Source organism: Papilio xuthus, unplaced genomic scaffold, assembly GCF_000836235.2.
Source record: "Papilio xuthus unplaced genomic scaffold, Pxut_1.1 DF829129.1, whole genome shotgun sequence".
NCBI classification, from domain to species: Eukaryota; Metazoa; Arthropoda; class Insecta; order Lepidoptera; family Papilionidae; genus Papilio; species Papilio xuthus.
The window spans coordinates 647,343-670,089 of record NW_013529520.1 but is presented as its reverse complement, the minus strand read 5'-3'; the positions used below and the strand labels follow the sequence as shown (position 1 = coordinate 670,089).

General features: G+C 33.1%; 1 protein-coding gene and 1 long non-coding RNA gene across 3 annotated transcripts in view; both read right to left on the bottom strand.

The window, feature by feature from the left end:
• The window catches only part of Gdap2 (ganglioside induced differentiation associated protein 2), a 58,101-nt gene extending 44,730 nt beyond the window's left edge, over window positions 1-13,371 (bottom strand). Inside the window, exon 1 of one of the 2 annotated variants that reach the window (XM_013316074.1) lies at window positions 13,195-13,371. The gene's annotated coding sequence lies outside the window, so the exon portion shown is untranslated. Of the gene's footprint in view, window positions 1-6,416; window positions 6,550-13,194 lie in introns of those variants that run through there. The other variant, XM_013316068.1, reaches the window with a different exon arrangement.
• A 358-nt stretch (window positions 13,372-13,729) lies between these two features.
• Window positions 13,730-14,424, bottom strand: LOC106120330 (uncharacterized). Its single transcript, XR_001228002.1, has 2 exons — window positions 14,313-14,424; window positions 13,730-14,081 (listed from the first exon to the last, which is right to left on the bottom strand). It is a non-coding gene; the product is annotated as an uncharacterized LOC106120330 (long non-coding RNA).
• Window positions 14,425-22,747: the final 8,323 nt, after the last annotated feature.

Sequence of the window (22,747 nt, the reverse complement as noted above, 5' to 3'; positions counted from 1 at the left end):
ACGTAAAATAGTGCATCTGCATATTTTTGTTTTTCGTATTTTGTTTCCTAAAATAATTAATTGTTTTAATATAAATGTATTCTACTTAATGTTGCATCAGATTTAATCAAGAAGTTTATTTTGGGTTTGCGTTAAATTGATGACGCAAATCTTGAGACACTCCTTGATCTTTGTTCTATAAAATATCAAAAAATCAACTATTCAAAGTTATTTTTACATGAGACGAGTTGTATAATTAGCCGTAGGTTTCTGAGACAAAAATCACGGTATGAAACACATCGACATCTCTGTCATCATCTTTGACAAAATAGAGATAAAAATATGTTTTAAACTGAGATTTTGGAAACTCACTGTAAGTTCTTTCTTTGAGAAGAAAAAAACTGTTCACTCAGTAAACTGTGAAAAGCCAGCTACCTGTCATTTTCCCTACAGACCATCAACGCAGTATGTGCAAAAAGAAAACGATAATTTAGCAATAAGAAGTGAAAACTTGACCGAGCAATGTGCTTAAATAGCTCATTATGTCGGCGCCGGGCAAGCTAATGGAGTAGAGATAAAAGTGCTAACAGATTGTCCTAATAGCATACGTAATTATCTAGCTGTTGAAAGTAAGCGTATTACGAAAGAGGCTAAAGAAACGATTGGTTTAAATTTTAGCCGCGCTGAGGCAAAAATCATCAGGCCTTTTCCTAGTGATGTTATGTTTAACACACATTCAAAATCCATCAATTGTTAACACAAATACAGACGAGCGCTTTTCTAACGCACTTTAAAACAATATTTCGAAACGAACAAAAGTATTTTCAAGTATCTTATCCAAGCCCTTTTAAAACGCGACGCTTTTTTAACGCGCAGTGCTTCATTTTGAGCTCTGGTCAATCGGAATAAGAGTAATTTTAAGGAATTTATTTCTTGAGGTCAACGTCGACTTTTAACGCTACGTTATACAACCGCCCGTTCGATTTCCGATTAGCAATAATGTTAGAATACATGATAAGCAATTTCTTGTTATTTTTTTATTTTTCATTTATGTATGAATTTAAATTCATAGCCAGCTCTTTTCAATGTGCCTTATATGACATATAATATGACATCCTTTGCATTTGCATTTCCACGTTCACGCAATTAACACATCTCATGTTTGACTTCCTCGTGCGTCTGTCTGTTTGTGCACCACTAACTACAAGACCATGACTATATTCGTATGCAAATGACATAAAATGAAAATATTACTCACATTTATAGGTTTTAATGGAGTTAATTTAATACGACAGACAGAGACAGATCATTTTTTAGGTGAAACAAGGTCGTGTGTGTCATTGCTGTTTTAATGAAGTAAAAAAAAAACTTATTTTGTATACCAGACATAAAAAGAAACATAGAAATTCATGACTCGCTACGGCGTCAAAAAAGTTATCTTTAAAGAGACTTACCACTGATAAAAAAGGGTCTTGACAGACGAACGGACGGACAACAAAGTGATCCTATAAGGGTTCCGCTTTTTTTCTATGAGGTACGGAACCCTAAAAATGTACGTAATATTGTTATCTATATTTTGACAAATGATGACAAGAAATGTAAATTAATTTTAATAAATCTTACTATTTTTAAGATATATAATTTTCGTTTCTAAAATTATTTAATTGCCTCACAAATAGCTTATGTCATAAACAGAATACATAAAGTCGCAGTTGTTTATAGAGACACGAATACATAATGAGTGCTCAGGATAAACATAAGTGCTGCCTTGGGGAAAGTTCTAATTAGCCTTCCTAGTCCAGTAGTGCCAACTTGACAACTTGTTTTTAAATTGTGTACGTGACTCAAAGTTAGAACTTAAAAATGTTGCTTAATGATGTCTTAACGATAACACATTGATGGTTTAGGTGCGGTCAGGGATAAATCTAGTTTTTTATTTCCTATTTTGTATACCTGTGAAATAAAAAATAAGATAAATATAAACTAATGTATCCCAACGCAAAGCAATTGTTTTTTATTTTTAAAATTGACGGTCATTTTACGTTATCAAGATATAAGAAAAAAGAACATTAAAACACGCGCTAGTGATCTGGTCAGCTTATATTTATAATTTACCTGTTTCTAATCTATGACCAATGATCAAAGATTATGTCTGTAAAGCAATTATTATAAATTCATAGTCAAGATTAGATATATTATAAAAGCAAAATTGTTTTATTTATAGGCAGATTGCATCAATTGCTCGCGACTGATGATTTGATTAAGATGCGGGATAAATATGAGTATTTTAGTATTAGTTTCGGATTTTATCTAAAGTTAAGCAAATGTTTATTATTGAAGTTTCCCGTACTGATACACTCATATTGTTATCCCACTTATACGTTTAGAAACGACTGAGACAACGACAGTTTTTGTAACCATCGTAGTAGATTCGGACATGACTAGTGACTATTGTGATTGTACGTGACAAGAAAATAATTTAGTTATAATAGCTTATGACTCATTTTATTTGTCAAACATTCTATATAACGTTACAGCACCTATCTATCCATTTTGCTTCATTACAACTAAGCAAGTTCGTATGTGCGTTTTTTTAACGCGCGTTAAAAAAGTATTCAAGTAAAACATATGCATTTCCAATTATGCATTCATACGCTAGCGCTTTTAAAACTCAATTGTTTAAATATTTTAAAACGTTCGTCGCATGAAAGCCAACGTCGAGTTTTTACGCAGCGTTAAAAAAGCGCCCGTGCGAATGATTAATATATGGTTATTATAGAGCAAAAAAAATCTCAAATTCTATTCCTAATCGTAGTACACCTGTCTTATAATTATATTAGATTTAAACAGTCCTATTGGTATCTTTGGCTTGCCTATACATATGCTAAATGTTACTGCCCATTACACAATGCATGACGTCACCGATTCCAAAGCCTTATTAATTCGATATGCGTGTGGTCGCCGACTACTTAAGGGGCTTCCTACTAGGACGAACGTGGAAGCCATTACGGATTTCACTGCCTATCCTATTTCCACCAACTTATTGTACCGTTAGAACGTAATATGAACGCCTCTGTTGTAAATGTAATGTAATTATCGCGTATTTAATGAAATGAAGCGAACATTTCACGTATTTGCGAGTAATCCATTAGTGTTTGGATGAGCATTGGATTTGATAGTATGGTTTCAATGTTATATACATAGATGTTGATACATTTGTCAAGGTTACATGTACTTGATAAAATTCATGTTTACGATGGGGCCAGTAACGCTGTGATGACGTTAACATCATACACTGCACAAACTTAAAACTTTAGTTATTTCATGGTTAGAAAAAATGTTACGTTTTAAAACAAAAACATAACATTTGATATTGTAACAAAAGAATGGTATATTTATGTTAATAACAGTTTCACAGACCAACGCACTTGTGCAAATTGCGTTGTGCAATGTTCGTCATAACGGGATTGTACAAGGAGGTCGCTTACCCCGTTATATCGTATACTACAGACAACTGACCAAGAAACACTCTCTTTTTTGTTACAATCGTAATACAAGATTTTTTTGTTTATAAGTAGAGACAAGTAAATCTAAATCAATAGATTTTTAAAAGAATACAATCAATCGACGTCCCATTGAAACACACATCGTAGTATCATAACTGTAGAAAATAAATCCAAAGTGACATTTGTAAAAAAAAAATTCCAAACTTTTGACCTATATTTTTTTTTCCGACTTTTAAAAGGAGAAGGTTCTCAATTCGTCTGTATGTATTTTATACACCATAGGTTCTATTTATTTTATTACAATAAAATTAACATGTTTTCCAATTGTGAGTTACGCAGCGAAATTGCTTCTTCATGGAGAATTAAATCATTTGCGAGAAAAATCAAGCAATTAAAGCATAAAACAATTAAAGTTTTGTTTTTAATTTCTCCATCCGTAATTTTTCTTATTGAATAAGAAACTTTTGAGGCTAATAATATTAAAATTTAACCAAAAAATACCGGGAAACGCGTGACTTTATTACTGTCAAAACAACAGTACATAACTATAACTTATTCATTCATGAATTTGAAATGTTACTTACACTGTTAGACATGCAACATGTCACAGTTTTAGCAAATATACGTGGTTTTCATTATAAATTCATAGTTTTTAAGCCACAGAAATTCTTTATAAATTTAATCATTACTAATTCATGTACTTGACCCTGTAGTAGTTTATCGTAATATACGAGTTCAAAGTTCACGTTAACTGTATTAGTTTAACAGATAGAAACTGTGGCATTGTGCCAATTCGCTGTTTGTTAAGTCGTCTTGAAAGTTGTGAGGAATGTCCTTTTGTTCTAGCTTAAGTAATTGGCTATTGTGCTATATTTATGATTATTTTAATGCGTCTAACTATATGTTTGGAATATTACAGCGTAGTAGTATTCTCTTTAGACTTGTTTTATATGTTAATATAAGCAAGCAGTTTCTGGCCTCGTTTATCAAGTCGTTGCTAACAGAATTAAGGACTAATAGCAATTGCACGATCAGATTTATTTTGCTTTCACTTTTTTTCGTAAGGTTTGCAATTTTTATTTATATCAACACCCGCAATTGAGACTGTATTCTCTTATTTTTAACGCTATTAAATAAATATTTTTCGTACTATAACTTTTTACATAAAGTAAGTGGTTTGTATGGGTCCAAACATCTTACCTTGGGGGAGTCCAATATGTGTCATAAGTGTTGCATATAATATATTATATAATAATAATAATTTTTATAATCTAAGCGTCTTTATAATTAATTCTCAGGAGAAGGGACCTCATTAATGTATTGGTAATTAATGTTTTCATTCGTATTCCATCGTTAAGGCGGTATCTTGTGTGTCAAATGCCATCGTAAGTTCCGTTGCGTTGCAAATGTGTCGCTGGACGCGTTGCTACAACGCGCATTCTAATCGATAACGTTAACTGCATCGCATATAAAACTATTAGCTAATTGTTCAATGAAATACTTTAATTTCAATTTGATAATGTGAATATAACACAACTATTTTACTAAGAGGATACGTGTAGCCTTGCTAAAAAGGTTAAGTGTTGCATCATCAGAAAAACTCCGTCTTTACCCGCTCAAATCTCAAACCTCAATCTGTAAACTTTTAATAACTTTATACAACTTCTCAATTTCGCCATGACTTAGGTTGACTTTGTATTATATGGCTTCGTAAGTCTAAGTTAAATCGCTGGTAGATCTATCACTAGGCAAATGTTGCAATACGTCTGTCCGTATGAGGTATACTTGCCATATTTTCATTGAAAATATTCATTATGTTACTACTTACTTACTTACATACCTAATTCCCTTTTGTTATTTTGCACCCTTGAGAGTTAAACTTTTACAAACTTTGACTGTCATATTTATTTACATCAAATTAACAGCCTTAAATATACGTATCAAGCTATTATCCATGCAGCCGTTCTAGGGATACCGTCTAACAGACATCCATCCATCCAAACATTTCCATTTATAATATTAGTAAGATATGTACATTAAAGTAAATAGGGTAGGAAAGTAGCAGGTAATATCTCAAACGTTGAACAGCGCTGTTCATGTATAAATTTGCATTTCGCGAGATTGGAATAAAAATTTATTATTTATTGCCTGAAAATAACAGAAAAATTGCTTCTGTTCAAAGGAACGCAAAAAAGTTTGCTTAAAAAGTCTTGGAATCGTTAAATGGTCGCGGTTATGATAAAAACAGATAGCATTTATCATGTTCATCAACCCTAGTGTACCATGTTGTACGATTCTATGAAAAAATATATAAAAAACTACATACTATGTAAAAATGGGTAAACGCCACAATATTGTCTCTTTCGAAATACTCATATGATCTTCATTGAGTTAGTTTCAACAGTTAAATAAGGAGTTGTTTTATCTCTGTTATAGCATTAAGAAATCGTAGCATCATCGTAGAAAAAAAATAAAGGCACAGAAAGAAAATCCTGAGGCTCTTCTTCCAAAGTATTTATTTTCTTTGGTTTTATGTATAAAATCTGTGTTATTGATAATTCATTCGTGACAAATGATGACAAAAACATTGGATGCAAGAAACTATCCTTGAGAATATTGAAACTTTTTTAGAATATTAAAGTAAAAGAATAAATTGAGTGCCGAGTTCATTTACGAGCCCTTGAACTCTGTTACACTTGTAGTAATTGTACTCGCTAATTTTAGTATTTATGTCGTTATAAAAATGTCAATAACCATCTTGATTCAAAATGGGTACGATAATCAATTAGATAAAGAAATATTATTTAATATGTAAACTCAAGTAAATTATTTGTCCCATATTATCCACCTCAATGGTTTTTTTCATTCTCTAACACAAATAGACAATGAATAATGCTATAAACAATATTTTTGACGACGAATTTTACATACCATTAAATTGGAAATCCAGTGTGATAATCTTCAGTTCTTATCAAAAGAAAAAACTATTTTTCACGCACAAAGAAACTTTAAGATCACAAATGCACTGGAGAGCCACACGCGAGACACGTCTGCACAACACCACGCCGCGATGGATACTGCGCTGATCATCATTAATTTCAATGTAAATTCCAACTTACGCGTGCATGTTACGGAAAACTGTGTTTTGTTTGTATTGTGATAGTGCTCGTATTTGTTTACTCAAATCAACAAGCTTTCAATTACAGGACAACCTGTTTGGCCTACGCCTTCGGTTTCTAATCTCTAAGTGTAGGTGGGTTTTGAGCTAAAGGTATTAGGAAATATCAGTTTTAGCTTTAATGCAATTTAATATAGGATTAGTGCGTTGTAATGCATAATTTTTTGTAATTTTTTTACTAAACTATTGGTCAAGACTAAAAGTTGAAAGTTTTAATACCAAAAACCATACAGCAGCTGTTGCTTGAATGAGCTGTTTGTCTGATTGACAATATTAATATTTATGCATAGCGTGTCCAGTTGTTGCATTTTCATAAGACAATGTTTGCAAAGATTCCAATGAAAAATTTGTGATATCGTCTACCCCTGAAGTGAGGGTCGTTAGTGTTGTATATCTAACTGTTTCGAATTACGGCGAACGAACTGTATATTATTCAACGCAATATGAATTCTAAATGACTTGTGTTCAGACAGTACGTGGTACACATACAGAACCAAGAAATTACTCGTAAATAATATGTCATCTTAAAATATAAGCAATTATTTTCATAACATTTTATTTCTAAGATTACGATATAAAACACAACCCATAGTGTACTGTTGGGAATTAAACTGAATAAGGTCGAGAGTAAAATCTTTTCATAATATAACTTCATAAATGAAATAAACGAACAAATATTTTCACAATATTCTTATACAAAAACCGAGCTTACTTTCTTGAACTTGAAAGAAAAAATGTAGAGTTAAAAAGACAAACATAAAGAATATCAGGTATTCGAAGACTAAAACCAACGCATGTTTTAACATAAAAGATAAACTTAGTACTTCTCGGTAAACGATAAATGTTTCGTACGGTTACAAAAATGACAAAAGTTAACTCGTTCCGCATGAGTCAACCACGGAGTCAGACAAACCGAACATTTCAGTGCAAGCCAGGGATCGATCCTAAGTCGTTATGGTTTATCGAAATACTTCCCCAACACGCAACCACATCATTTTGTTTTAAACGGCTGAACACACGAAAGAGTATCTAATACCAAATTCAAGGGCATTTATTATATATACTATGCAATAAAAATAAAGATGACAAGAACACAATTATCGATTCAACTTTAAGAATGAATGTGGATAGACAGACGAAACGAGCAAAAGAGCAGCAGGAACACCAAAGTAATCTGGAGGAGCTACAGTTGCGTTGCAGGTTTTTAAAAATCCTCAAATATCCTCGAACATCTGATAATGTCTCAAAATTGTGAAACTTTGTTTAACTTCTACATTAATCGCTTACTCGAAGGCCTCGTGCGGATGTAAGATGCGCCCACCTTGTAACCATGTCGAGTATGTAATCGATAACGACCTTAACTTCTTTATACGGGACAACAAGGACACGATGACTATTAAATACAAGTGAAGCGTGACAAATTGTATCGACACTAATTCGGTCGGAAATCCAAAAAAAACACAAATTAAAACGTAAGAAGAGACTATCCATCTTAATCATCAGATAAATACAATCATGATCCTCTTATAAGAGTGATAAAACTTATATTTACAATTAAATTTCCCATAGGAGGATTGAAATAAGGAAGGAAATTTCTACACACAAATGCTAAAGCTTTAACACCAAAATCTAGTAGAAATAATAACTCAAAACGTACAGAGTAACATGTTAAAGCTAGGCACGATTATAACAAATTCAGTTTATTTGCACATTTAAAATTACAACGTGCAAATATTGTAGCACGTAGTACTAAATAGTTAAGTTATTGTAAGGTATTATGTGTGTCAACAGATGCCTTATCTTTAAGCTACTGCAAATAACTATTGCATTTGTGTTAGTTAATGTTTTTTTGGGTCATTGCCCTCCTGTTTGCTGGCATTTAGCATTTGTCGTGACTATGCATCGTTAATATTGTGTGAAACAGAGCAGACATGCATTGGAGTGGAACGAGGTTGGTCCGGTTAGTGTTTGATCATGTAATGTCATGCAACAGGTTCCTAGCGCCAGGTGCACTGTGCTTTTTTGCTTTGTATCCCAGATAGTATAAGAAACACGGAGATAGATAGCCGAACAAAATTTGTTGAATTTTAAGAAGTTTTTTTTTCCTTTCTCACTCTATTCCTATAAGGAAAGAATGGCAGAAAGGAGTGAAGTGGATTAGACGGAAGAGAAGCGGAGAAGTGGCCACCTAATAATAATAATTACAAACGAATATACATACGATGTGATGAAGGATTCCACCAGTGAAAGTTTGCCACCTAATAATAATAATTACAAACGAATATACATACGATGTGATGAAGGATGATTGAATTTTGTAATATAGTAATTTACAATTATCCATTAGAGCACGATTTCCTTGCAATTAACGGTTATTTCTTAATTAGTTACACGTCAGTTACACGCCGTTGTTTATTAATGATGAACAAATTGTAGTAAAATAAAAACGATATCGTAAAAGATTTATGTTATAACAATTAATCGAAACATCCAGATCATTAGTTGCGAAAATTACCAGCATTTAGGAACCAAGGCTCTCCAGAAAAGAGGTATCAAAAATACAGAGTATAAAATATACCGATAAAGGAAATTTTCAATAGTAATAGTTGCCTGTGACCAGCATGGCTTGTGAGACCGTTGGAGTAAGGAATACAATGCTGCCTAAACCAATTAATGTTTTAGCGTTCGATCTTGTAATCAGTTATGACCATATTTTTGAGACAAATACACATCTGACGATTGAAATGAAATTGAAACTATACTTTCACGGTCTTGTAAAACTGATATAACATAAACTCTCTCTAAACCACAAACACGATTTCCATCCTGTAGCTATTGACTTTCAGACATCACCGCTATTGTGGTAAATCAGAATAGTATGTTGTTGTATAACAAATAATGCGGTTTAAAGATAATAATACGATATTTATAGTACGTAATATTCTGAATATAGTGCACATTTTTCTTATATCATAAGGTGGCAAACGAGCGAGCGGCCACCTGAAATCGCTGATATAGCGAAATGACCGTTGCCCATAGACATACGCAATTGCTTATGCGTTGCCTACCTTTAATCGACGGAGAAGAGGATGCACAGAAAGAAAATATTTTCCCTTTACATGCATCCTCTCATCCGGAAAGTCCACTTCCACTTCCCATCTTTTCCTTATAAGAAAAAGGGTGGGAAGGGAAAGAGGACTAAATTAGGCCTCCGGGACGCACACTCATCAGACGAAACGTGGAATTGCTTCCACTTGACGCCTATCTTCTGTGTGGTCGTGGTATTTCACCGGGCGAACCGGGCTAATTCGTGCGAAGATGTTAAAGCGGGCTCTACCACTGTAACATGTAACATTCTAGCCATTAAGCAATAATGACTTTGTGACATCTGAATGTACAGTTGAAATGGCTGATAAATACTAAATACTTATCAATTAGACTGTCTGTCTGTCTCTTACATGTTTGACGTCACGTCGATTATACAACAGACAGAGTACCGTTAGCTACATATATCTAGGGCTGTCCACTATTCGAGATTGACGTTTATAAGATTGCACGGTACATATTCGGACTACATATTTCACATCCGTCTTGTTTGCGCTGTTGGCAACCAACGTGGTGTTTAAGTCGGTGCAAATCCGACATAATCAGACTCTTCGCCCCCATAGAGACGAAAAAGTTAGTGAAAACTACGTTAAAATACTAAGCATAGACGAAGGGTAAGGAAGACACTGGTCGTCGTATTTTAGCCGGAATATTGTCAGCCCTAGCAACACCGCAATGAATGGAGTTGTGAATCTAAAAATAACTTGTGCACAGATTCGATCTGAATGGGACCCCCACCTCCTTTGCCCCCTCATTAAATAGGGCAGTGTGTCAGGTGTGACGTCACGACTGACGTCATAGCCGCATCCCAGGTACGATCCCGAAACTGGGTCATAGTCGGGAGCTTGGGAATACTGCATTTTAAAAATTAATTTTAAAATTTAAAAGTAATTAAATTTATGCATGGCTGCCGAAATATATAAAGGTTGGTTTACAGTTTTTTATCATATCATACATCATGTATCCAAGTTACTGAACAAGCCCCGACACTTAAACTGGCTCATGGTCACTGTTTCCTTAGTAAATAATAAATGAATAGGTCATAACTATTTTCATTACTGTAAGTGGACATAAAACATATAAAATATGCATGCATAAGACGACAAACATATTTACTAAACTATCAAAAAGAACATCCTGTATTCTCTTTTAAAGATCAGATTTAGAATCACGAAACAATTTTTATTCTAATATAACATGATATTGAATCAAATTTCATATTATCTGGCGTAGCTAATGCGCTTCAAATTGTAAGACGTAAGACTCGGTAGTAACTTTTGATACGCTGCTTAACCTGATAGTTAAATACGCACGCAGATAACAAAAGTCCGCTATTAGTTTTCATTCTATTTAATTTCTAATAGTACCTGCAAATAACTGGCCATACGATTTATATGTGCAATTTACGAATTTCAAGAGTTTCACTGGACCAATTGTTATTGACAGAAGAGTACTACAATATTCGCTTCAGACAATTAATACCATAAAAACAATCATTTATGTTTATCCCAAATAGTAAAAACAACCATATTGATGTTAGTCCGTGTATGCCTTTAGTCTTTATAAAGCTTTTACACACGAGATAGTATTTAAATACTACAAAAGTGAAACACTCTGTATAAGTAGAAAGCATTAGTGAAACGTAAAATGGAAAAGCAAGATGCATTCCGGAACAGTTGCTTGTTAAAAGTTACATTGTACGCGGAGCTTGCAGATGCTTACTTTAGGACAAAGACCTTGATAAAATTTATGAAATACTCCATACAGAAACGGTATTTTCAAGACGATTTTATAAGAAATTTTATTCTAGGAGAAGTTTACAATAGCAAGTCAAGGGAAATATATAATATCAACTTCGTTAACCCAGAATGAAAAAAGTAGCCTATTATATGCCCGCGTACATCTACTATCCGTCCCGTCTAAATCGCTTCACCCGATCGGGATTACCCGGAACGCGTCCTTGCGGACAGACACAGCCAAAATTTTTATATTCATTACTAGCAATGCATACACATCACAATATTACATACAAACACTCCTATTTTATTAATATGTATAAATAGTTATCACAATGTTTACTTTGAGTTTTATTTCAATAATTATATTTTCCAACAACAAAAGAAGACTTTTCTATTGTATCCTGTATAGCGTTCCTATATTTTTTGGTATACAAAATGATTAACATCTTTACATGCCTAAATTGCTTTACAATATGCTATTATATAATTCAACATTAGAACAAAGAGCCTCTAATACCAGCATCAAGAGCTTTAAAACCAATTTAATATTGAGGTAGAGAATTTATTATTCATGCATACAGGTAGACATGAGGTGCAGCTGATGTTAGAATATTACGGAGCTACCAAATGCATTATTTAAAAGAAGCTTTTGCCTGCAACTTCATCTGCGCTAAATAAAAAAAAAGAATAAAATTTTTCTCATATGTCAGCTGAAACTATATTTTATATTTGTGCCAAATTTCAATAAGGTATGTTGAACCATTGCAGTTATCAAGTAAATAAGTAAATCTAACATTATCTTGGGTAATAGGTTGCCTAAATATTCATCCAGCCTATGTTTTACATATATACCAAATCTCTTCAAGATCCATGCAATCATTCTGGATATATCTTCTTACAAACATCCATCCATCACAAAATTCGCATTTATAATATTAGTAAGATGACTATGTATAAATTGAATGTTTTATTAAAGCGCATTTGAATATTTATAAGAACCAGTGGTCAAACAAAATTAATTGATGCTTAACAAAGTATCTTCTATGTTGAAAAAAGAAAATAACATTTCTATCTCTTATATAATAATTGCAAAGTCAAGATGGATGGACAGATCAAGGACAGACTAAGTTTTTTAATTCCATGCGGACAACTCAATCTTATTCTTATAATATTCTATTGGTTGAATTATTGATGTAAATATAATTAAAATAATATTAATATATTTTGTAGTTATAACAAATTAACATTCCTACTGTTAACTGAACTAATATTTTTTTTAATTTCTTATTCAAAGCGATATTGTAAATGAATAATTTAGTCATAATGATTATTTTTTTAAATGACAGAAGAATAAATTGTTTTTCCTTTACTATTTTTTTTTTGCTTTCACTATTCATAAAACGGATATTAGTTAAGGTCTCCTATAGTTCTTTATTTAAATTTATAATCGGTCATAACATTAAATTCCTATTAAAATCAAATAGTAAATGTACGTAATCTAGGTGATTAGTAATTTAGAAAAAGGAATTATATGTTGCGGATATTGATTAGAGCTAACTCTGCTTCTGTCCTATTTTTCTTCTCACCTCAACACAATTGACATTGGCCTTCCCGTAAAGCTAAGCTACAAACACAATCAATACAAGGTGTAAAATAATAGTAGTATGCAAAATAAAGGTGTACTCACGTTTTGAATATGACAGGAAAGAAAAACTGTAAAATAGAGGGAAACACACTTAACAGGCTGCAGTTTAGGAACTAGTAAATAAAGATAGGAAAGGTAAATTATTTTTAAAAAACACAGGAATCGAGCCGACAACTAGCGCCCATCCATTTTCTTTATGTCACTTTCACTTTCATCTGTCAAAACAATATTGCCATCGTTACTTGCTTCTATTCTATTTTAGAGGTCTTTTTTATTTCATCTAGGAAATATTTTAACAAAACATATTCAGGTAAGACTTAAATTGCAATTTCAAATTGTTTAATAGCAACAAATTTCATATTGCAGTACGATAACTGCCATCTATGTTTAAAATGTGGTAACTATAACGAAGCTAATGGGGATGTAGGTTTAACAAATACGTTGTTAGATGGCAGTTTACACAATTGATCTACTTACTCAATGCGCCGTTAGATGGCAGTTTGTTACATTCAACAAAAAATCTTGGAGGTACAAGGGGATAAAATTTAATTTAAAAGAATAAAATGAAACAAATTCATATATCTTGCCAATTGTATTAAAACATTCTACTAACAAACACACGACACGAGGATAAAAACTAAAATGTAACAAAATAAATATATTATTTTCTTTTACCCAGGACACCCATCAAGTGAGATTAAGATCGGGGAACACATATCGTTTGGCGCCAGTATACCGTCGGTTGGTGCAGAATGCGCCGTATCTATCGATAGCCAGCTTACTACCGACGAAGGATACTGCGAATATCACCACAAGAAGCAGCGCACACACCGCGGGGCACAGCACTGCCCCCAGCTTGCTGATCCTTCCCACACGCACAGAGCCGGCCTCTGAATCTATGTTACTGTGGTCATCTGATCGTGTCATATCTGAAATTTATATACTTTTTTAATTATGGAAGAGACAGTGCGATACATGTGACTCTTATTGCACCATAGGAGTATGTTCTTTTGTGTAGCTCTGTGGAATAGAAAGATGGACTCGTAGCATTTGCTTATTCTTGATTCATACTTGGATGGAAACACTGACGATGGCAACCCGTTACAATCCTTTGCTGTAAGGAACGTCTTTCTATTAGAAAATTATAAATCTTTCCTTACTTTTATACTGCTTTTCAGCGTCCCAGAATATTTTGTTGACACATTTTTATTTTATTAACTTCATTGTATTCTTTGTTTGGCCAAAGAATATACGAGGATTAAAATTTTAATTTTGTTTGGTTTTCTTATATAGATATTTGTATAATGTATTATGAAGTTATGAAAATTTGTTTGCATTTAGTCTTTTTGTTTGTGGAGGTAGCACGATTGAATGGCAAATTTTGCTGATAAACTGGTTAAGATGTAAAGCATAATCTGTGACGTGGTACGTCAAACTTCAAGATGTCGTCTTCTGTCATATATCTAAATGTCTAATTTAAAATAACAAAGAGAAGAATATTTTTGTTCAAATTAATATTTCGTGTTTGTGATACTTGGAGAGATAGCGTGATTGTATAACATTATGAGAATACTTTACGTATTAGTATTATCTGTTCTAATAATAATATTAATTCCCGCAATGTTTTATTTGATATCGACAACGGACCAGCTGACACCGGCATTGGGAATTTTTTTAAGAGAAGGCACTGATACGAAAATGGGCTTTGCCGAAAGTAAAAAATAGATAATTAGTAAGACCTGATATATCGTTATATAATCTTCCAAGAATAGTGGATAAATTTTGAAAAAATGTGTTTGTCAGGAAGGAAATTTTTTTAACGTTGAGGTTGCTCGGACATATGCCTCTGCAAAATCAATTTAATAATTTTTTATTTATATACTTTGTTTAGTAGAACCTAGGTTTTAACAGTTATGTACTTAATTCAAAATGTAAACAAAATAAAGGCCTCCATTGGCCGTCGCCGGACGCATTGCACGCACGGATTAAACGGATTTGCTTTGTCTTGATGCGATGCGGGCGGCGCGGATAATGGACGCTCACCTAAAGTCTTTATTTTCTACTTTAGCGCTCAGAAGATTACTTGGAAACGCAATACGTCGCGCCAAAATAAAATTCCAACAATAATATCAGATGAATTTGTTTGTAAGTAGGCAAATATGAAAAATATAATTTTTGACAAAACTTTTTATTTTATTCGTATATAAATAAAGAATAAAAAAAATAAAGAGTATGTTTTAATATATGCTAATTTCTTTGAACAAAATAAACACATGAAAGATTCCTCCACTTTCATACGTCTATATTGATTGAACCAGTATTTATTACTAATATGTACCATAAAAATCACGGATTGGCAAAAAAATTATTATCTCTTGCATTATGATCGTTTTTTACTTTAGTTCTTTTTCCGTTTGAAATCACCAAAGATTTAATAATATTAAATGTTTTCGAACGAATTAAATATGTCACCTGTCAAAAAATTTAAACAGTCAAAATTTAAAGTGACATAAATTTTTTTTCGTAAGATTTCCGTTAAGAATAATGTAAAAGCATGGCTAAAACTGCAATGGTAGTTACCACTTGTGTTGTATCCGTTGTTATTTTATTTGTTATATTCAGTTACTTACTCAGCATTGTAAATCCTGGTCTGATGGTGAACAATGACACTTATTACCGGAGGATGGAAGATCTCGAAGACTTTGACGACAACTTTGATACATTATACCCGAATGAAGAATTAAGTGCGAAAGATAATGTTCATTTTGGATTAGAAAAAGTTCCAGAAGATTATGAAATATTTCCTTATGACGCTGAAAGTAAAGGAAATACTGAGATTGGTAAACGATTTGCACAAAAGCCAGGTCGTATTTCTGCCGTGACAGTCAAAAGTAACATCAAATTTGGAGATCATATACTTACAACAGATGGAAAAAAGCCAGTGACGTTAATTGTATTCCCATTGAAAGATAACAGAAGGATCGCCAGGGATAAGAAAAATAAAAATGTAGATAAGGATCCGACAAATGTTCTTTTCAAAATCGTCGATGATAGCGGTCAAGCGAAATTAGAGGTTATAGCTGATTCAGCTCGATTAGTTTATAAACATGAAGTAAATAATACGAAGAAAGAGTTAGGCATCGATAGCAATATTTTTGAAATAAGACCAAACAATACTCTACTTTACAATGTGAAAGATCAAACGTTCAAAATAGTGAACAACAAAATTCCTTACATTAATAACAATGCTATTTATAATTCTATTCCTCGCCGGAAAAATGTGGGGGAAGTGATGGGAAAGAGTTTAACAACTAAACAGAACACAGATAAAATTAATTCCACTAAAACAGTTACTAAAACTACGAGAAAAACATATTTTTTAACGACTACAGTAATATCAAGTAATTTATCTGTACCAATAGAATTGTCCACAGTAAATGACAACGTAAATTCAGTCTCAGTCATGAGGAAAGAATAACTAAAATGCAATTTAATTGCATACATTTCCAAGAATAAATGATCGATCAATGTAATAGATTTTTAAAATATTCATATTGTTTTTTTTTATAACAAGTGGTTACTTGAAGTGCCAGTTGCCCGTAGAAATCTGCATTTGCAGACGCATTGCTTCCCTCGGACAGAGAACAGACGCTCAAAAAGAGATTATTATTCTAGCCTGTGGGTTACCTCCTCTTCTAAATCTACCGCCCATTCCAATCCTTACCTTATAAGGAAAGGATGGGAAAGGGAAGAGGACTAATATTAGGTCTCCGGCACGTACCCTGGTGAGACAAAACGCGGAATTACTTCAATTTAACGCGTGTCTTCTCCGTGGTCGCGGTTACACTGATCAAATCGACCAACTCGAGTAAAAGATGTTATTTTGGGCTCTTCCACTTGAATATTGATTTGACATTGGATTTGTAAGGGTTTTGATTGGTCTAACATAATTATTAACAGCTCTCGATTTATGAAAATTATATTTTACCATCTTGACTTAGAACGTCAAAGGGCTTTCCTTCAACATGCCTTTATGTTCGTTTATATTTTGTAATACAAATTTTAGTAACATTCCCGATTCCTGATTACACATTGGCCACAAAACTTTACAGTCCCAAACTATTCTAGGTTAGGATACATTGGTATAATTCGACGCCTGGGGCTATCCCCACGTGCAAAGATCGTGGTCTCGCCTCGTCGGTCAAATGTGCAATTATCGGTGTGCCGCTCACCGGCGCCGATTGAAAATGTCATCGAAGTTATACATGGTTAGTTTATAACCTCAAAGCGTTACTATCTCGAATGGCTAACAAACCATTTAAAATTCAACGAATATTTTAGGTACCTATAAAACGAGATAAATACAACTAAAACTTAAAAATCCTGTACACCATAATATGCAATGATTTTTGTTAACATTGATTTTATCTGCATTGTAAAATAGTTGTAGTTGATCTAAGATTTAATAATAAGATAGTGTAGTACCTTAGTATAGATATTTCTTCAAAAGCTATACAGAACAGTGGGAAACGCCAACAACAACACCTTTTGCACGAATGAACCGGCTCTGGTGCAATACCACGACCAAACATAAGACAGGCGTCAAATGGAAGTAATTCAGCGTTGTCTAATAAGTGTGCGTTACGGAAGCCTTATATTAGTCCTCTTTCTCTTCCCCACCCTTTAATGATAAGGAAAGTATATTTGTTGGAGAAGGGGACTCGTAGGAAGGGGAAATATACACTTTCTGTGTGTCAATTAAAGGTAGGCAACGAATCTGCAATTGTGGATGCCTACGGTTAGCGGTTGCTTCACCATTTCTGCGAGTTCAGGTAGCCGGTTTTTACTCGTTTGCACCTTATAATATAAAAAATATTAATCTCCCTTAGTAACCAATTATCAACTCTGAGCATTCTGTGTAAAATTAAAAAAAAATAGTTCTAAATAACGTGATTAAAAAGCCTTAATTTTAGATCTAGTTCGTGTGTTTCGATATCGTCGTGTCTGTAGGTATATCTCGTTTCCGTTGCGACGTATAAATCTATCGAATTAGTATTTATTGAGGCAGTTATGTTTTTTGTGGCTTGACTTATATGTCTATCGGCGCCATATAAAGTCAAAACTTAATCCGGTCGATTTTAGATTAGTTGAAAGCGAAATTAAATGTCTCAAATTTTTTGCAGCATGTTTGCTTGATTTACATTTCTAAAACTAAATTTGTGCCCCGACTTTGCAAGATATTTATTGCTTTATATCTATTAATAGCAAGCAAAGTTGCTTTACATCGACATTCAAAATGATACTCATTTACAAAGCGTGGGATGGACATGAACAAATAACAATCTTACTAATAGTATAAATGCGAATGTTTATATGGATGGATGTTTGTTTGAAGGTATTTCCAGAACGGCTGAATGAAATAAAATTAAATTTGACATTTGACATAGATGTAGAACATAGTCTGGAAGAACACATAGGCTACTTGTAAAGTTTGTTTTCAATCCCGCACAGACGGAGTCGCGGGCGACAGCTAGTAACTTCATAGTTTTGACAACTTTAAGAGAAATACTTCGGTACCATTGATTGATTAGTGATTAATGAAATTGTTGAATAGTTTTGTAATTTTAAAAACATTTTTGTTTTTAGCTTTTCCATAATGTTTGTGTTATTTATCATTCAAACTTTATCTACCCAACCTAAAAAGGTACGGTTAGCAAATATATTTCGATGAGTACCTTTCTTTCTTTATTTCCAACAAAGATTGTAACCAATATATGTATAGTGTATGTCAAAAACAATAGTAACCAATAGTTATGGAACCGGATCAAGTTGCATATTTGAGACAGAGTATTGCAAATCCGGGTCGGGTGACAGGCGGGCGCGGGAGGAGGTCGCGCCTGGTAGGCCATCTGCACACGTAGCCGTCAAGTTACGTCATGACGTATGTGACTGCCTAAAATGTTACATTGATAAATCATTAAGTTTTGTACGTTATGTGTTTTTAATAGCTATGTAGATAGAAACAGATATGAAATTGGTAAATTGAACTTCTTCAACTTGGAAGTACCACGACCATACATACATGGCTTACTCGTTTTGTGTTATTACTTCTAAGATTCATCACATAATTTCTAATTTTCGTCACATCATTTCCGAGTTTCGACATATTGCATTTATAAGGCAGAGTGTGCATGGGATTTTACTTAATTCCTGAGACTTTACTAGCCATTGGGTCACAACACAACAAACTGATACTGTCGTAAGCGCCGTGAGCGTGCAGCCTTAGCGATCGTAAGGTTTGTGCGAGCGCGTTCCCACGTGCGCCGGCTTGCCTTGGACGACCTTGCCAGATCACTTTTGCCCGCTACAATGCGCACGACCAAACCAAGTGCACGATATTGTTTATACTCAAGCAGCAGTGGTTGTTGTGAAATCATTATGCTATACACACTGAGTGTACAGTCAGTCAAAGCACAAAGGAAATCGTTTATTATAAAAATTTACTTTAGAAAGGTACAAAGTTTTTAGTGTTTTTGATTATAAAACGAAGTAGTACGGGTAATTAACAAATTCTTAACAAACCATTACTTCCGATTAAAGTGTATTACTGTAGGTTAATAAATTGACCATTAATTTAACATTATAAGATATCTTGCATTTAAAATGTAGTATGAACATTAACGCAGCATGGACAGTCGAACGTTTATCACTGCAAGTAGCTAGCATTGGAAAATAAATGTTGCGACCTCGTTTCTTAGTTTAATTCGACTTTTTAATCTAGTTAGTTTGGTACTAAAACATTGCTCGTATGTCATTGTACATTCTGATTGATTTTTTTTTTATATTCAGTCGTAAGATTGAAAGGTAACACGGGTTTGTGTCAATTTATCTAAAATTTTACGACAGGATGCCAATTAAATTCCATCGATGTTAAAGCACTTACATTTTTTAATGTAGTTCGATTTTACCCACGGATTTGTTAAGTTTAACCCAATTTTAAATTGGCAATTAAATAGCTTTTTGTAAAAGTTATCATAACGTAATTTTAGAAGGTCGTAGTTTCAAACCTTTTCGTATGCACTGCTTAATAAGAATAGATAAAGTTTAAGAAATTAAAAAGAAATGTGCGTTCCATAATTTTTCTTTACACGTGGCCTTTTTACAAAACATAATCAATGTCTTAATTAGTTTTATTTTTTTTTATAATTACAAAAGCCTGTTATTTTTTGCTAAATTGTTTATTGTTATTGCGGACTGAGCTCCGCAATAATTTGAATTATATCTGAGTTTCTCAGGTCTCTTTTATTCAATTAGGGAGAGGTTACCGCGTGAAATGGAATGATTCCCCTCGGCGCGGCTTGTCTACCCTTAGACCAGGGACACGGAATATTCGTTGCTTAAACAAATAAAATAAAATTGAACTTGAAACAAAGAAAAACAAAAGACAAATATTTTTATAACTTACAATTCACTGTATAAAAATTTGAAAAGGAAAAAAATACATGCAACCGCATTGAAATATAGGGAGTTTAACCGGCAATCAAGGTTTGATCCCACGTCTTCTAAATATACATAGAAATAAACTATTACCAAATAACCGTTACTAAGAATTTAAATTTATTGTTACCGATTTATAGTGAATTTATCGCATCCGTGAACCATTAAGATCCTGTAATCAACGGATTAGAGAACAGATCATAAAAATCCGGCAGCGAGCTTTATCCAGTTACAGTTAAAAGAACAAAGACAGAGTTATGTGACTCATTTAACATAATTAAATCCGTAAAGCTTTAAACAAAATAATTATATTATTTAATTATCTATTTAATTTGCCATAATCACAGCTTTAAACAGTCGCTTAGTGATTTCTAACACTAAGTATACACTTAGGTTCTCCTTTATTGGTCACTAGTTTTTTCCCGCGACTTTATCTTTATTGTGTTAATTTACTCAGTGTTAATGTAGCTTTTTAACCATAAAGGAATATTTGAAATCGGTTCAGAAGTTTTTGACTAATCGTTAGGGAACGTACCCATACAACGTGACCCGTTTAGGGTGGGGGGCGGAGTCCTTAAAATACTACGGTCAGTCACAGGAGCGGGGGAGTGGCTCAGATGTTAGTCACGTAGTCATTAGTTTTTTTTTTCATAATACATAATTCACTAGTAATATAAGTATGCATGCAGTCTTATGCTACAAAGAAGATTATGAGCCAAATTATTTTATTTTCAATAATTGCCTGTGAAATTATTAAAAATCATAATTATGAATTACTACGTAAAAACTGAAGGGCTTGGGTGTCTTGGCATGTACTACGAGTTGTCACCAAGGGAAGGGAGGGGTCGAAAAAACTAAAAAAATAAGTCACGTAATATGGGTATGTTCCCTTACATTCAAAAGTACCAACGTTACCCCTTTACAATATTGACGTACACTTAATATTACTGATAGTTGGTTTCTGAGACCAAAATCTTCGAATAAATATTTTATTTATTTTTAAATGCTGTTTGATACTAATTTAATATGTCGTATTTATCTTAAGCTTGGTAAGTTTAATGTTGGCGTATTAACGATATAATTGAGTCACTCTATGTAGAAATATCTCGTAGGCGGCTTGCTCCAACTTTTTCAATTTTCTTCATCGCGGTGGTGTTGAGTGGCGGTTTATTTTCCCTCAGAGAAATTATTTACGGCCTATGAATATAAAAATTTTTCTAAGAATATTGTTAAAAACATCAAGTTCACGCTGAGTTATTTTTAGAAATCTTGTAGATAAAATTTTTTTTTGACGATATTTTTTAATACGGACATTCTTTTTGATGTTGTTCAAATGTTTTCTTGAAATAAAAAAAAAACTAAGTAATTAAATATTGAACCTTACAAATATACATATGTTTGGTTAAGAATTATAAAAATTATATAGTTACGTAAATGAAAAAGTCGACATTTTGAATAACTGAAGCTTTTGAATATATAAAAGGAAATAACAAGTAAAACTAGTTGTCGCCCGCGACTCCGACGCTTTAAAAAAAAACTTAGTAGCCTAGGTATTCCTCCAGAATATCTATGACAAATTTCAGCGAGTTCCATGCAGCTGTTTTGGAGATTTCTTCTAACAAAACATCCATCAAAACATTCGCATTTAATAGTATTAGTAAGGAGTAAGAAATAAGATTATATTTGAATACTGTAATGACCTCTTTAAGACTACGTTCTAGATCTACGCAACATTTCAGCGAGCTCCATGCTTTTCTGGATATGACTTCTAGCAAACATACATACATTTGCATTCATAATATTAGTAAGATTAATATTATTTTTCATTTATCAAGTAACTAGCTGTCGTCCTCGACTCCGTCCGCGCGGAATCTAAAAAAACACATTTTTTTTCAATATTGTAAATATCTATTGATTACATAATTATTTTAAGTTAGTTTATAATTAAATTTCGAAAATAATGTGTAGGTCTGTCCACAATACCTGTGTACTGTGGTCAGATATTGCACAATACATATGTCGCGGCCACGCGTCAGCTCAGGTCAAGTTTCAGTCGATGCACCGACTTTTATTGCATCTCCACCAAGTGATAACAAAC